The sequence below is a fragment of the Pinus tabuliformis genome, chromosome 2_1, assembly GCF_031772625.1.
Source record: "Pinus tabuliformis cultivar Carrire ecotype Pingquan chromosome 2_1, CPIR1, whole genome shotgun sequence".
Lineage (NCBI taxonomy): Eukaryota > Viridiplantae > Streptophyta > Pinopsida > Pinales > Pinaceae > Pinus > Pinus tabuliformis.
In genome coordinates this window covers 786,010,618-786,024,675 of record NC_142299.1, presented here as the reverse complement: position 1 = coordinate 786,024,675, position 14,058 = coordinate 786,010,618, and positions in this window count along the sequence as shown.

The window sequence follows — 14,058 nt, the reverse complement described above, 5'->3', positions numbered from 1 at the left end:
AGAGAAAGGCTTCACGCGCAGAGAAGTAAATCGAGCAACTCCACTGGGGTATTGTCCAGGCTCACTGAAAATGGAGTAATGTCTATGTTCTTGCGTGACTCCATCAGGGTACTGTCTAGGCCTACTGTCAACAGAGCAACACTAGAGATGAAAAACTATACTTTGAAACTCGTAAGCTCATGAGATAAACTACCCTCCCAATTCGAAACATTGTGATCTGGTTGAATCTTATATTGTGTTCAACTGAGAAGGTACAAACGGGACCATGTCTGCCCATGGGGTAAGTGGGGAATCCAAAGTAATGTACATGATGAATCAATACTCCCTAAAGGACCAAGGCCCTGCACTAAAAACGAACCAAGACAGAGAATCTAAAATTCAACAAGTGTGTCACCAAGTGTTGTAGTGGCTACAAAACCCTCCAAAATTTTGGTCTATAATTGAATTTTGGAGCCTACTGTGGATCCTGTGATCAATTATTCCTTAGTGACTTATTGGTAAGTTGATTATCTCAAGTTCCCTTCTTCAATATTAACAGTCGTTCACCCTTTTATCTTTATATAATATGTGTCATCTTTGCGCATGGGGATTATCGGTTGTCGTACAAAGGGAAGTTTGTTTTGCTTCAAGGGGAAATAGTTGTGAGAATGGGTTGTTCTCATCACATAGACATGTTTTGCACTCTTGAATAAGTGTCACCTTTATCCTCCCAAAGTCAATCATCAGAGCCACACTTGTCGTAAGCTGCCACGAAGGTTGTTGAATTAAGCGAAGTATGTTTTTATATGTTATGAATGGTCTATGTTGTATCATTAAGTGTTAAAGTGTGTGATCATAGTCAAGTTCTATCACTCTTCACATTGGTTCCACTGATCCCACACTTAGCCAAATTCAAGAGTTTCCCTAGCAACCTAGCCTCATCTAACTTTCCTGAATTGCGCACTTCGCATCTGCAACCCTCAAAATTTTCCCTTGCCTACTAGAACTACACAATGCGTAGAAAGCCCAACCTCCCTTGGAAACCAAAATTGCGCAGTGGTTTCCTCTAGTTTCCTGCCCTCAACTAGGATTCATCTTCTCCAGAAACTATGCATTTTTTTTCCCTCAGGCATCTCAGCTGCCCAATCTACCTTGCCTCTTAAAACTATGCAGATGTTCCCTCCCAGGGCCTCATCCCACAACAGCCACTGCCCACTTAAACCGCACAATTTTATCGCTCAGTGGCCACGGAGATGGATGACATGCTATATGAATCTCAAGGAGTTGAGGATAAAATATAAGGAGACCAAGGAACCATAGGTATGATAGAAGATCGGGACCACATGAAAACTCCATCTCATGCATAACCCTTTGGAGGGTAGGTATGGAAAATAAAGTCCATCTTTTAAAATACACCTCTTAGTGTAGCTTGAAAGACCATTTATCATTGTCATATCATTATGTCTTCAATGACATGCATGGTTGCAAGCACTGAAATTCATTCCATGTGTTTCCTCTAAGCGTCTTACTCCCTCTCACTTATTGGATCAATTATCATCTTTTGGCATGTTTTGTTGTCATGGCACGTTTGCAAGCCTTTCGGATGACCTCAAAGGTTGGTCTTTGTGTATAGAAGTTTTCCTAGCCATGTAAACACCTGTTGCACTCATACACAAAGTTTTAAGCACTGTTGCACAAGTGTCGTCACGATCGTCCTAAGTCTATCTCAAGTGTCGCACTTGTTGCTTTTTATTTTCGGACTGTATCATAGAGGGTAATATTTTGTCTTGTTATTTTAGTGGTTTGTGTTGTTGTGTCGATGAATTATGCTAAGTGTGTGATCACAATTTCAAGTTCCTCACAAGTTAACCTGCCTCCCACACTTAGCCATTTTTCTGAAAATCCTCTCGACTCGGAAACTCACTTTCACCGAAGCTCGAATAAACTACGTATTACGCAGTCTCAGCCCTCAGTGATGTAACCCTGTTGCGTGGAACTATGCAGTGTGCAGTTGTTATCCCCCAGGGAACTTGCACTACGCAATTCTAGAGATGAGTAGTCCGCTTTCATCCCCAGAATTGTGAAGTAGATTCTCCTAGCATGACCTGAACTGCACATTTTTTAAGATCAATCATCAAGCTTCCTCCTTACCTGTAAGAACCCTACAATGTGCAAACAACAAGCCTGCCTTGCTTCCCATAACTACATAAAAGTTTCTCTGGAGTGTCCTCCCTTAGTCGGGACTCACTAACCTTAAGAACTGCGCAGATCTATCCTCCTAGGCCCCTTTGCTGCCCAGTCCTACCTTGCCTCTAAAAACTACATAGACCTTCCTCCTAGGGCCCCATCTTGCAACACCCACTAATGGTCTCAACTCTGTAATATTGTCTCCTAATGGCCTCTACGCAATTTTCCCTGACAATGAAGGCTATGCTAAAGAGTTCCTCAGCCAAGCCTCAGTTGCGCTCTGTGCAATATTAGTGACCAATCTCCCTCCCTATCAACTGGAACTGCATAATGCATAGTTACTGGGCCCTCTTTCCCATCCTATCACCTGTCCTGGGCTCAGTCCATGGATAACAATGCATCATCTTAGACTAGGGAGTTTTTGGATTTGATGTCATCCCGTCATGAGTGAATTGCAGGAATAGGTACATTGCTAGATCATGAAGAGATGATGAAGAAGAAGGAGGAGTGAACATTCTAGAATACACATTTACAATTGGATGGAAAAAGAAGCTTGTCAAGCACAAGCAAAGGGAACACATGCATGCAACCACCTCTCAAGACTAAAGATCATTTAATACCTCACGTCATCAAGCTATGTAGAGGAGAATAGAAAGCGCATCCAAGAACACATCCATCACTCAGTAGCAACAGCGGCTTGACATTTCCACCTCAGCAAGATAGTCCATTTTAGCAGTATCATGTCAAGTCATGTCATGAGTTGTCAAAGGTCACATCACTATTATGGGCCATGTCTATTGTAAATCAAATGTAATGTAAAGTGGAAGTCCAATGGACATGCATGAATATGAAGAGTCATGTCAGTTGAAAATTCATAGGATGTTGAATAGTCATGAGGGTAGTCAAAGAGTCACAAGGGTCAAGCATCACCCCTTGTTTATATATACCCCCTCATTGTACGAGAAAAGAACTTTTCACCTTGGCTCCTCCCACAAATCATAGAGAGTTTCAGTAAGCTCTTTGAGGAGTGAGGAGTGGCTTCAATGTCCCACTACGGAGGTTAGTGATTTATGATTTAAATATGTTTCTTGGAACTTTTTCTTAATATAGCACCCTAGTCAGGCCAACATGTTTCCATGCATGACTTGTGGATGTTTGTAAGACTATTCTTTGAGCACTTGTAATTCATGTTTGTTTCACATGTACTAAGATAGTTGAACTATTTCGGTTGTTTTAGCACCTTGTTGGGAATGTGATGTATTGGTTATCACTGTTTTCTCATCCTTGTGGACTACTCCGTAGGATACTAGAGAGACTTTCTCGCTCATTGGTTCAAGTGACTGTCACATCCGTTGTGGACTATTTCATTGGATGGTTGATGGATCTTTCTCAGTACTTTGGTTTTAATGACTGCCTCATCCGTTGTGGACTATTCAGCTGGATGTTGGCCAAAGCTTCCTCGTTCGTGTGTGTCTCTTCCTAGGTGGTACTATTACCTCTCACTTAGAATCCTGATTTTCTCCCCCCTTTTGCAGTAAGAGAACCTTGACACAGTTGTGTTGCATTATCACCAAGAAAACTTACCTTATTGTTCGAAGATACCATTGCATCACTCTCCCATGCTGACAGCTAGAGCCAAGGAAGATCTTTGAGTATTTGGAAACTGGGCCTTTATACTGGATGGGACTCCTATACCAAATGGTGTGAGGTCTAATTGGGACTTCATATCATGGATATCCCCTTGTTTGATGGGTTTCCATCACCATCAATAGCTCCTAAAGTCAGAATTGAGTCCATGCTAATAGTAGCACAACTCAATCTACTTAATTTTCAAGGAGTTATAGCTGGCGAGGAAGAATCCTGCAACTAGCAACCCTCACGGTCAAAATAAAAGAAAATAAAGAAAAATCCTAACCCTAAACAAAAAATTGTATAAAAGGTAGAAAATCAATCAATTCGCTAAGGTTTGGACCTTAGATTACTGTAGTGACTCAGCCATAAGAAACTTATAAATTAAAGAAAAAAATGACTATAATGCCTTTATGCATGAGAAAATAAACAAACAACAACACTCTTATTAATGTCAAACATTAAGTCCATAAATAAAGAAGTGAAGTGTATAATACTTATTGATACAACAATTAAATATAATTGTTAAAAAGCATTATTAACCCCTTTATTATGTAATTCTAGTTAAACAAAACGAACTTAGTGGGAACTGAAACTATGACAACCAAGTTGCATGACTTTTAACTTTACCATTAAACTACACAAAGTACTTATGTAATTAACTCTTTAATCATATAGTTAAATTGCTATATATGTATTTATCTTATAAAAATGAAACCTTTATTCATTATGTGAAATGTATGATTTAGTTATCTAATGATTAAGATTTATTTTATATAACATCTAAATGTTAAAAGGGACAAGTACCAAATGAAAAGAAACCATTAAAATTGAACATAAATAAAATACATACATAAATGAAACAAGATAGAAAACATAAAAAATCAAAAGACGACAAACTGAAATAAATTTTAAACAAGCTAAAAGTTAAGAGATTAGTAAACATTATTTATAGAAATTAGGGTTACTGTGAGAAATAGTAAAACATGGTAAAAAGAGCATTATTTACATAAAAGCAAAGAAAACATATAAAATTAAAATTTTACAACTATCAAAAATAAATTAAAACATTTATACAAAGGTAAAGTCTAGAAATTAATAAGAGAGCATTAGCCCAGTTGCCAAAGACCATAAAAGAGTAAATTGATTAGCAAGGAAATTTATTTATTTTATTACATTCTCAAGTACATTTCTTTAGGGTGAAATATGTGGAGAAGTGGAAGGTGATACACAGTTTGAAGTGGAAGGTGTTACACAGTTTTAAACTAGTTGACAGTGACCAACATGATTGTGATCCTACATAATAATCATGAACTCTATACCAATTTAAGTGGTAAAACAATGAAACAAACAATATGATTTTGTACAGACAATATTGAAACTTTGGAGTTATTTCGATTTTTATAGATGATTTTAAGATATTAAAAGGCCCGGTAAAATTATTGTAATTTCGATTTTGTACAGATGATTTTAAGATATTAAAAGCTGGGTATGATATTGTAATTTTAAGGAAAGTTCGGGTAGAATCTGGGAAAACAATTTGCGATCAAATTTTGATTTTTAATTATTTAAAATAAATTTAAATTTTAATTATTCAAAATTTATTTTTTATTTTAAATAAATTATTAATTAAATATTTTAAAAAATTAAAATATTCGAAAATTTAAAACTCAAATTTATAATTCTAACAGAAGTTTATAAAATTTTAAACAAATTTAACGTTAAATATATAAACAAAACAAACCACTAGAAATTAAATAATAACCATCAGACTAAGATATATTTGAAAACGCTTATCTCGATGAAATGGGTTTCGTTTTCTAATAGTATTGTTATTTTTTATTTCAGCGATACATTATGAAATTATAATATTTTATTTTTAAATTAATAAAATAATATAAAAATATATGTATTTATTAATTGTGTTTTTTAAAATTGAATTTTATTAATTTTAAAGGAACAAGTTATATCATGAAATCAGACACATCAAAGTATGTTGGGATGATTCATGAGTTTTTTTTGTTTTGTTTTTTTTTTAAAGTATCTATTTATTTTAGTGAGCAATCTATTACAAGTAAAGATAATGTTGTTTTTTAATATTTTTGAGAAAGTATTATAGCAACTAGATCAGTGAAATTTGATAGTCTTTTCTCACTATTTGAATAATGAAACTTATGGTTGGGTTTCGACCTGCTAATTACAGTTGCAATTATGGCTAAAGTTTTCTCATTCTCCTTTGCCAAAATACTTTTCTCTAGTTAGGGGTGAACCAATGCTACTAGGGTTGCATTGTAACTTGAGAGGCTTAATTGTTAGGAAATGTATTTTGTTGTTGGGAGTTGTTCTTCTTTTGGCTTGCAAAAATCTCCATATCTGATGCTACCTTCAAATCTCTCCATCCACGGTATCTTCTCTTCGGATCTTCGTTACAAAATGCCCCTTTTGAAGAGGGACATGCATTCTCAAGGTGCCCAATATGTTGGCAATTTCTACACGTAAAAGTCATTTTTCATAGTCAAATGGTTGGGTATATGCTTTACCCTCCCACTTGAGGATAATTTTATCTAGTAAACCTTCACTAAAGTCCACTTCCATGCATATGCAGATGAAACTTAGAAATGTTTTGTCAATCTTTTCTATCTACATTGATGAAGCAACCTAGAGAGTCACCAACATCCTCTAGGATCTCTCGCCAACTCCATTGAAGAGGAAATTTGGAATTCTAACTCAAATAGGTCTATGTAAGGTCTTCATGGTAGGAGGATTAAACTCTAAAAACCATGTTGAATGAAGAGACCATCCCAGCCCCAAAACTAGGGCCCCTAATAAAAAATGTTATTTCGGTCTTCTAGATCTTTGAAGAAAACCATGAAATATCCTTTCAAGAAAAATAACAAATCTATATTTTGGGACCAGTTCTAGTATGCCTAATTGTGGAGGGTAGATGTCAAGGTCAAAAGATGTTAAAACAACATATAATCCCTCATCTTTTAAAATATGTTGTTCTCTTATTAATGATGACATTCACAATTTCAAGTTCACCTGCCTCCCACACTTCACCATTTTTCCGAAAATCCTCCCAACTGGGCAACTCACTTTCACCAGACCCCGCATGAACTGTGCACTATGCAATCTCAACCGTCAGAGATGCAACCCTGCTACCTGGAACTATATAGTGCGTAGTCACTATTCCCCTGGGAAGTTGAACTGCGCAATTCCAGAGCTGCGCAGACTGCATTCATCCCCATAATTGCATAGTAGCTTCTCCTTCCTCTCCCACTTCAATGGAGGAAATTCCAGAATAGCTCAAGAAGCCTACAATGAAGACTCACTCCTCCAATCTGCAAGAGGATGTCACCATTCACAACTCTAATCTCAATGTTGATATAGCTTTTTGTTATCCTCTATCTTATTCACATCATGACTCTTTGTACCATGACCCACTTTGTCAATCTGCTTCACCAACCAATTTTTCACATTCTCTTGGTTCTCAAGCTACTGGCTGAAAATTGTGATCAGGTATAAGGTAGTCACATTACGCAGGAAAATCAGCAGAAAGGTGAGGACACTATCAATTTTTCCTCTATGTTTCGAAATCTTTCATGTCAAAGCAATGAGTTTCCATTATTAAACAATTCTCAACCTTCTAATATTGGTGGAAAATCCAGTACAATTAATCCTTCCAATCAACCCCCAAGCTTGGGCATTAATCATTCCAATGATGATAATTTTATTTCTTTGTGTCGTGAAGAATGCCCAAGCACATCATATGATATTGTGGTTCCTCATGAAGATTTTAATTTGGATCTAGAATCTTCTTCGGTCAAAGAAGGTGTTCATATCGAAACTCCCCCTTCACCTCACTATCCTTTTTGTCCTACCATTTGCAACACATTCACTTGCGACGAGGATACTCCATGTTCTTTGTTTCTTCGTCTGATGAGTCCTTGATTGACACAAGGTGGTGAGGTTGTCCATGATGAAATTGAAAATAGTAAAATCATAGAAACTCTTCCCTACCCCTCATCGTCTCTTCTTTTGCATGAAGACAACTCTTCAAATATTCTTGCTCATGAGATCTCACCAATTCATTTTTCCTTGAATGAGCTATTAGAAGGGCCTCTTCAATTGACTAATCTGATTTTTGTTGAAGCTGAAAAAATTGGTGAAACTTCTGACAGAGATAGTTTCCATCCAGAGAGAAGTTTTGAAATTAGCAAAAGAAGCCACCCTCAAACAATGCATGATCTAGTTCAAGATTCAAAATGTGATGCTACAATCTTGGAAAGTTCCAGGACTTGCCAGGGAGTCCAGGCACTTCAACCTCCATTGATGGTTATGTCAGGATCTCGCAACTCTGGTAAGCCCCCCAAACTAAATCAGATCTAGTTTCTCTCAAGAAATCTGTCTATCTGCATGGTTTCACTTGCTGTGGATTTATGTGTTAAATTTTTTTTGGTGTTTCGGGTGTGATCTTTCGAATTTTCAATATTTTAATTCTGACCGAATTCAAGAATATGGTATAGTTCATTCATCTTCATGCAAATTTCTCACATAAAACTTTGGTTGGGAACAGACATCTCTCATGAAGTAATGAAATTGTGAAGTTGATCATCTCAAGGACTATCTTTGCCTGCAAGAATCATACTTATCTAATTTCTCCCTTAATGGTTAGATCCCCGGTCTTCTTGGGAATCTTGTATTGCAATTTTGTCCTTTTATCACACCAAAAATATCCTTGAATGATAATGAATGCACAAGTTGTCACACGAATGAAGTTCATCTCCATTCACCATGCCTCAACTGGTCTCATGCATGCATGGTGCTAACATCCCTTTTGAACTCTTTTGATGACCATGATGCTTGTACAACTAGTCACAAGTTGCAGGAAAGTGGTCTGGCATATCTAGCTCGCAAGGAACTTGGTTCGATTTTTCAGAGCATTCGCAAGATTGTTCAAATTGTTTTTTTTCCATTTATTATAAACTAGGAAACTAATGCTTCTTCTAGTTCATCTGATCATTTGTCTATCTTGGGTAAATTTCATTCAGCTTATCATTTTCCCATCAGTGCATCCAATGAAAGTTGATTCACACTCCTTGATATTCATTGTTTAACATCTCTCTATTCAGATTTTTGTCAAGCAGTTGAGGGATTTCAGCCTCCTTTGATGGTTATGGTAGGTCTTCACTGTCTTGGCATGACTTTTGAGAACTATCAGATCTATTTTCCCTTATCAGATTCCCACCGTGATCCTGCTCCTCGAATTGAAAATTAATATTTTCAAAGATCACGAGGATTTCAAGAGGGCCATCATGAATTTTATGATCCAATCGTTGAATGGTTGGAACAATCCTACTTGGAAATCTCTGTTGCAGAAAGAAAGTTTCAATCCTTCCTTGCGCTTGCTAGGAATCTCGGTGTAGATGAAAACATGTTATGAAACCAGCTCAAGAAAAGATAGAAAAGATAGATCAACGCCTTAGAATTCAGCCTCTTCGAGGGGGCAACCTCCTTTACATTACATAAATGAACAATTCTTGGATGATACAAATGAAAAGACCTCCTTTCTATATATAGGAGTCTAAGGGGTCATAACATAATCAAAGCTGACATAACAATAATAATGTAAGGGCACAATAATAACAATAGTGGGCTTCTATGTGGCACAATAGCAACAATATGGGCACTAAATGGGTACATCAATATAATAAGTGGGTTGTACTAATAACAATAAGGGGTTACACTAGTGGTATAGGGGCCTAACATGCTCCTCTCCTTCAAAAAGTGTTGTCCTCAACACTTGAGTAGTTCTTGATGCTTCTGTATAAAATTCTTGTCCTCCCATGTGGAATCTTCAGCGGGTAAGTTCTTCCACTTGATGAGATACTCTGAAATTGATCGATTTCGTAGCTGTCGGGTTCTTGTTTCTGTGACTTCTCCAGGTTTCAATATGATTTTTCCTTCCTCTTCAATTTCTAGCAATATTGTTTGAATTGGGATCTTTTGCAACTTTTGAATAAGTGGCCATACTTCTTTGTCCTTCTTCCATTCATCCCTTGCTTCGTTTATCCAATCTGGTTGGATAATAGAAATAGCACAAAAAAATGCTTCCACATCCTTATCCTTGAAGAGTCTTCCCATTCGGTAAGGTCGCATTTTTTAAGTGCATGTAGTGTTGCCAACATTTCCTTCTCATAAATAGCTTGTTTGAGATGTAGCAGTAAAAATACCCAATCACCTACATCAAAACATTTTTCGCTATGATGTTGATCTACCTGTTGTTTCATTTGATTTTGCACCGAAGTGGCTTTATCCATTAAAAGTTGGAGAACTTATTGTTGATGCTCGATGTGATCTTTCTCTGCTTGAACCTTTTTCTTCTTGATATGTCCTTCTACCTCTAGAGTTTGAGGAGTGGTAATTTCTTCCAATCCTTTACAAGATATGGTCGGATTCATTTCTTAATGCTCGATGTGATCTTTCACTTCTTGAACATTTTTCTTCTTGATATATCCTTCTATCTTGATAGTTTGAGGAGTGGTAATTTCGACCAATGAATTACAAGATATGGTTGGATTCATTTCGTCTTTCTCGATGTGATCTTTCACTTCTTGCACCTTTTTCTTCTTGATATGTCCTTCTATCTTGAGAGTTTGAGGAGTGGTAATTCTTGCCAATGCTTAACAAGATATGGTCTGATTCATTTCTTCTTTCTCTGGGGTTGGGTCCTAGCGTATATCCTCTTCTTTTGATGTTTCTTGATCCTTTTATTCCTCCTATTCATATTCTATGTAAAATAATTTCTTCTCAGCACACTTATGACCTTTAGTTCATTTGCTATCACAAATGTAACAAAGCCCTTTTTCTCTTTTTTCTTCCAATTGTTGTGGTGTAACCCTTGTAGGTTGTGGAATGCTAGGAGAAACAACACTTCCATCTTTATATTTGTGAGGGGTATGCTTCCCGGTTTCCATAATTTTGCTTTCCACTATGTCACAAAGCCCTTTTACTCTTTCCAATTGTTGTGGTGTTGCTCTAAAGAAGGTGTTGCTCTTTGTATCCTCATAATGTGCTACATTTCCTTCGTGAAAATTGACCACGTAACAAGTTGTTTACGAGAACAAAGCCCTTCATACCATAAAAATTGATCCGGTTCTAAATATGAAAATGCAATACATACCTTTTGTAACAGTGGTACACCATGTAGATCAAAATATTGCTCCATATGAAGTATCCAATTTACCGGATCCTTGCCATCAAACTTCCTCATTTTGCTTTTTCTTTGTTTTAGGAGCTCGATCTTGAAACAACTGTAATTCTGTACGTGCGGATCTTTAAGTTCTGAAATTGCGACCTATAGTAGCCCTCTATGTGCTCTTTTCAATGCCACCAGTCTGAGCCAAATTGGATTCTCCAAGAAAGAGTTATGCACAATCTCCCAAGATGACATGATTATAGACCTTTCCAGAAGAGAGAACTTGTATGAAGTTCCACATGTCACTGTTTCGACCTTTGGCTCTGAAAAATATATAGAAGAAACTACATTTCGTCCTATTTCTGTACCTTCTTACGAAATTTCAATCCAATGCTCAGAGAGAAAGTTATGACGATTTTCCCCAGGTCACCTGTTTGGAATGTAATTCAGGAGTCTGCAAAAAGACCAACTTATGTAGATCATATCTCCAAAAATATAGCGCGAAAAGCTCTGAAATTCAAATCCTAAATTCAATGTGATTTCTTCTCAAATGGGTTTTTTTTTAGCGTCTGAAACGTCGCAGAAAAAAAGTTGCAGCGAAAATGCCACGATGACCTGCTTGGAGCAGCGAAACCCTAGAATCCAAAGCTCTGATACCAAATGTTATGGAACTAGCTCAAGGAAAGATAGAAAAGATAGATCAACGCCTTAGAATTTAGCCTCTTCTAGGGGGAAACCTCCTTTACATTACATAATGAACAATTCTTGGATGATACAAATGAAAAGACCTCCTTTCTATATATAGGAGTCTAAGGGGTCATAACATAATCAAAGCTGACATAACAATAATAATGTAAGGGCACAATAATAACAATAATGGGCTTCTATGTGGCACAATAGTAACAATATGGGCACTACATGGGTACATCAATATAATAAGTGGGTTGTACTAATAACAATAAGGGGTTACAGTAGTAGTATAGGGGCCTAACAAAACATATCCTGAACAGGCTTTCAAGGTTTGTTTATAAATGGTATTCATAAAAAAGGTAAGCATGTGGATTGGGTTAAATTAGTAGTTGTGGCACATCTTTCTTCCCACAGGCGGGACCTTCTGTTTCTTATGTAGGATTTTCCAGTTTTTGTATCTTCTGTTGCGCATTACTTTATATATGTTTTAATCGTTCATATATTTGTGGATGCAGGTCAGAAACAATCACGATGGCTTCATTGGAAATTTCATTTTATGTGACCTTGACCTTCTAACTATTAGGTTAGGAGTAGGATTAGTTGCATCATTAACTTTCCCTTTCCTGCACTCATTCTACACTCGTTCTCTGTAGTCCATCCTCGTTTCCTTGTTTTGATTCTACATCATGTTTGCTTTAGTCATTTTGTTCTCTTGTCTTTTGATTTTGTTTCTTGGTTTTATGTTTCCTTTCTTTTTTCTTTATTTTCTTTCCTTGTTGAGTTTTCCTTTTGGTTTTCATCATATACAAATAAGTGTTGTGTCTTCCTTCTTTGTGGCTTCCTAGTGTGTATGTGGCTAAAGTTCAAAGAATCCTGTGACACTTCAACATTTGGCCAATCCTATGACCGACTTCCTTGTAATTGGCTGTATCTTTTGGCCGCTGAAGTTTTGACAGAAAATATGATCCATCCGTACGGAGAACTTTGGTCCAACCATGGACTTATGCCCACTCTCGGAACATCATGCCTATACTCAGTTTTCTTCTTTAGTGTTTCAAGCTTATCCAACTAGTAGAAATGGAGAAGGGGAAAATCTAAATGAGAAAACCTAAATCAGAGTTCTTTATATGCTTCTCTGAAGGAACAACCTCTCATACTCTCAATAAGTCAGGATCCCTCTTCCACCCCAAAATATATAAGTGTCAATGCACAATTCTCTTTAATAAATAAATGAAGGTGAAAGAAGATAAAGGCTTCATGTGAAAAGAGGTAAAGCGAGCAACTCCACCGGGGTATTGTCCAGGCTCACTGGTAATGGAGCAATGTCTATGTTCCTGCATGACTCCGTCAGGGTACTGTCCAGGCCTACTAGAAACAGAGCAACACTAGAGATGAAAAACTATACTTTGAAACCCCTAAGCTCACGAGATAAACTACCCTCCTAATTCGAAACACTGTGATTTGGTTGAATCTTATGTTGTGTTCAATTGAGAAGGTACAAATGGGACCATGTCTACCCATGGGGTAAGTGGGGAATCCAAAGTAATCTACATGATGAATCAATACTCCCTAAAGGATCAAGGCCCTGCACTAAAAACGAACCAAGACAGAGAATCTAGAATTCAATGAGTGTGTCACCAAGTGTTGTAGTGGCTGCAAAACCCTCCAAAACTTTGGTCTATACTTGAATTTTGGAGCCTATTGTGGATCTTGTGATCGATTTTTCCTTAGTCACTTATTGGTAAGTTGATGATCTCAAGTTCCCTTCTTCAATATTAAGAGTCATTCACCCTTTTATCTTTATATAATATGTGTCATCTTTGGGCATGGGATTATCGCTTGTCATACAAAGGGAGATTTGTTTTGCTTCAAGGGGAAATAGTTGTGAGAATGGGTTGTTCTGATTACATAGACATTTTTTGCACTCTTGAACAAGTGTCACCTTTATCCTCCCAAAGTCTATCATCGGAGCCGCACTTGTCATACACTGCAATGAAAGTTGTTGAATTAAGCAAAGTATGTTTTTATATGTTTTGAATGGTCTATGTTGTATCATTAAGTGTTAAAGTGTGAGATCATAGTCAAGTTCTATCACTCTTCACATTAGTTCCACTGATCCCACACTTAGCCAAATTCGAGAGTTTCCCTAGCAACCTACCCTCATCCAACTTTCCTGAATTGCGCACTTTGCATCTGCAACCCTCAAAATTTTCCCTTGCCCACTAGAAGTACACAATGTGTAGAAAGCCCAGCCTCCCTTGGCAAACAAAACTATGCAGTGGTTTCCTCTAGTTTCCTTCCCTCAACTGGAATCCACCTTCTCCAAAACTATGCATTTTTTGGGCCCCTCAGGCATCTCAGCTGCCCAATCTACC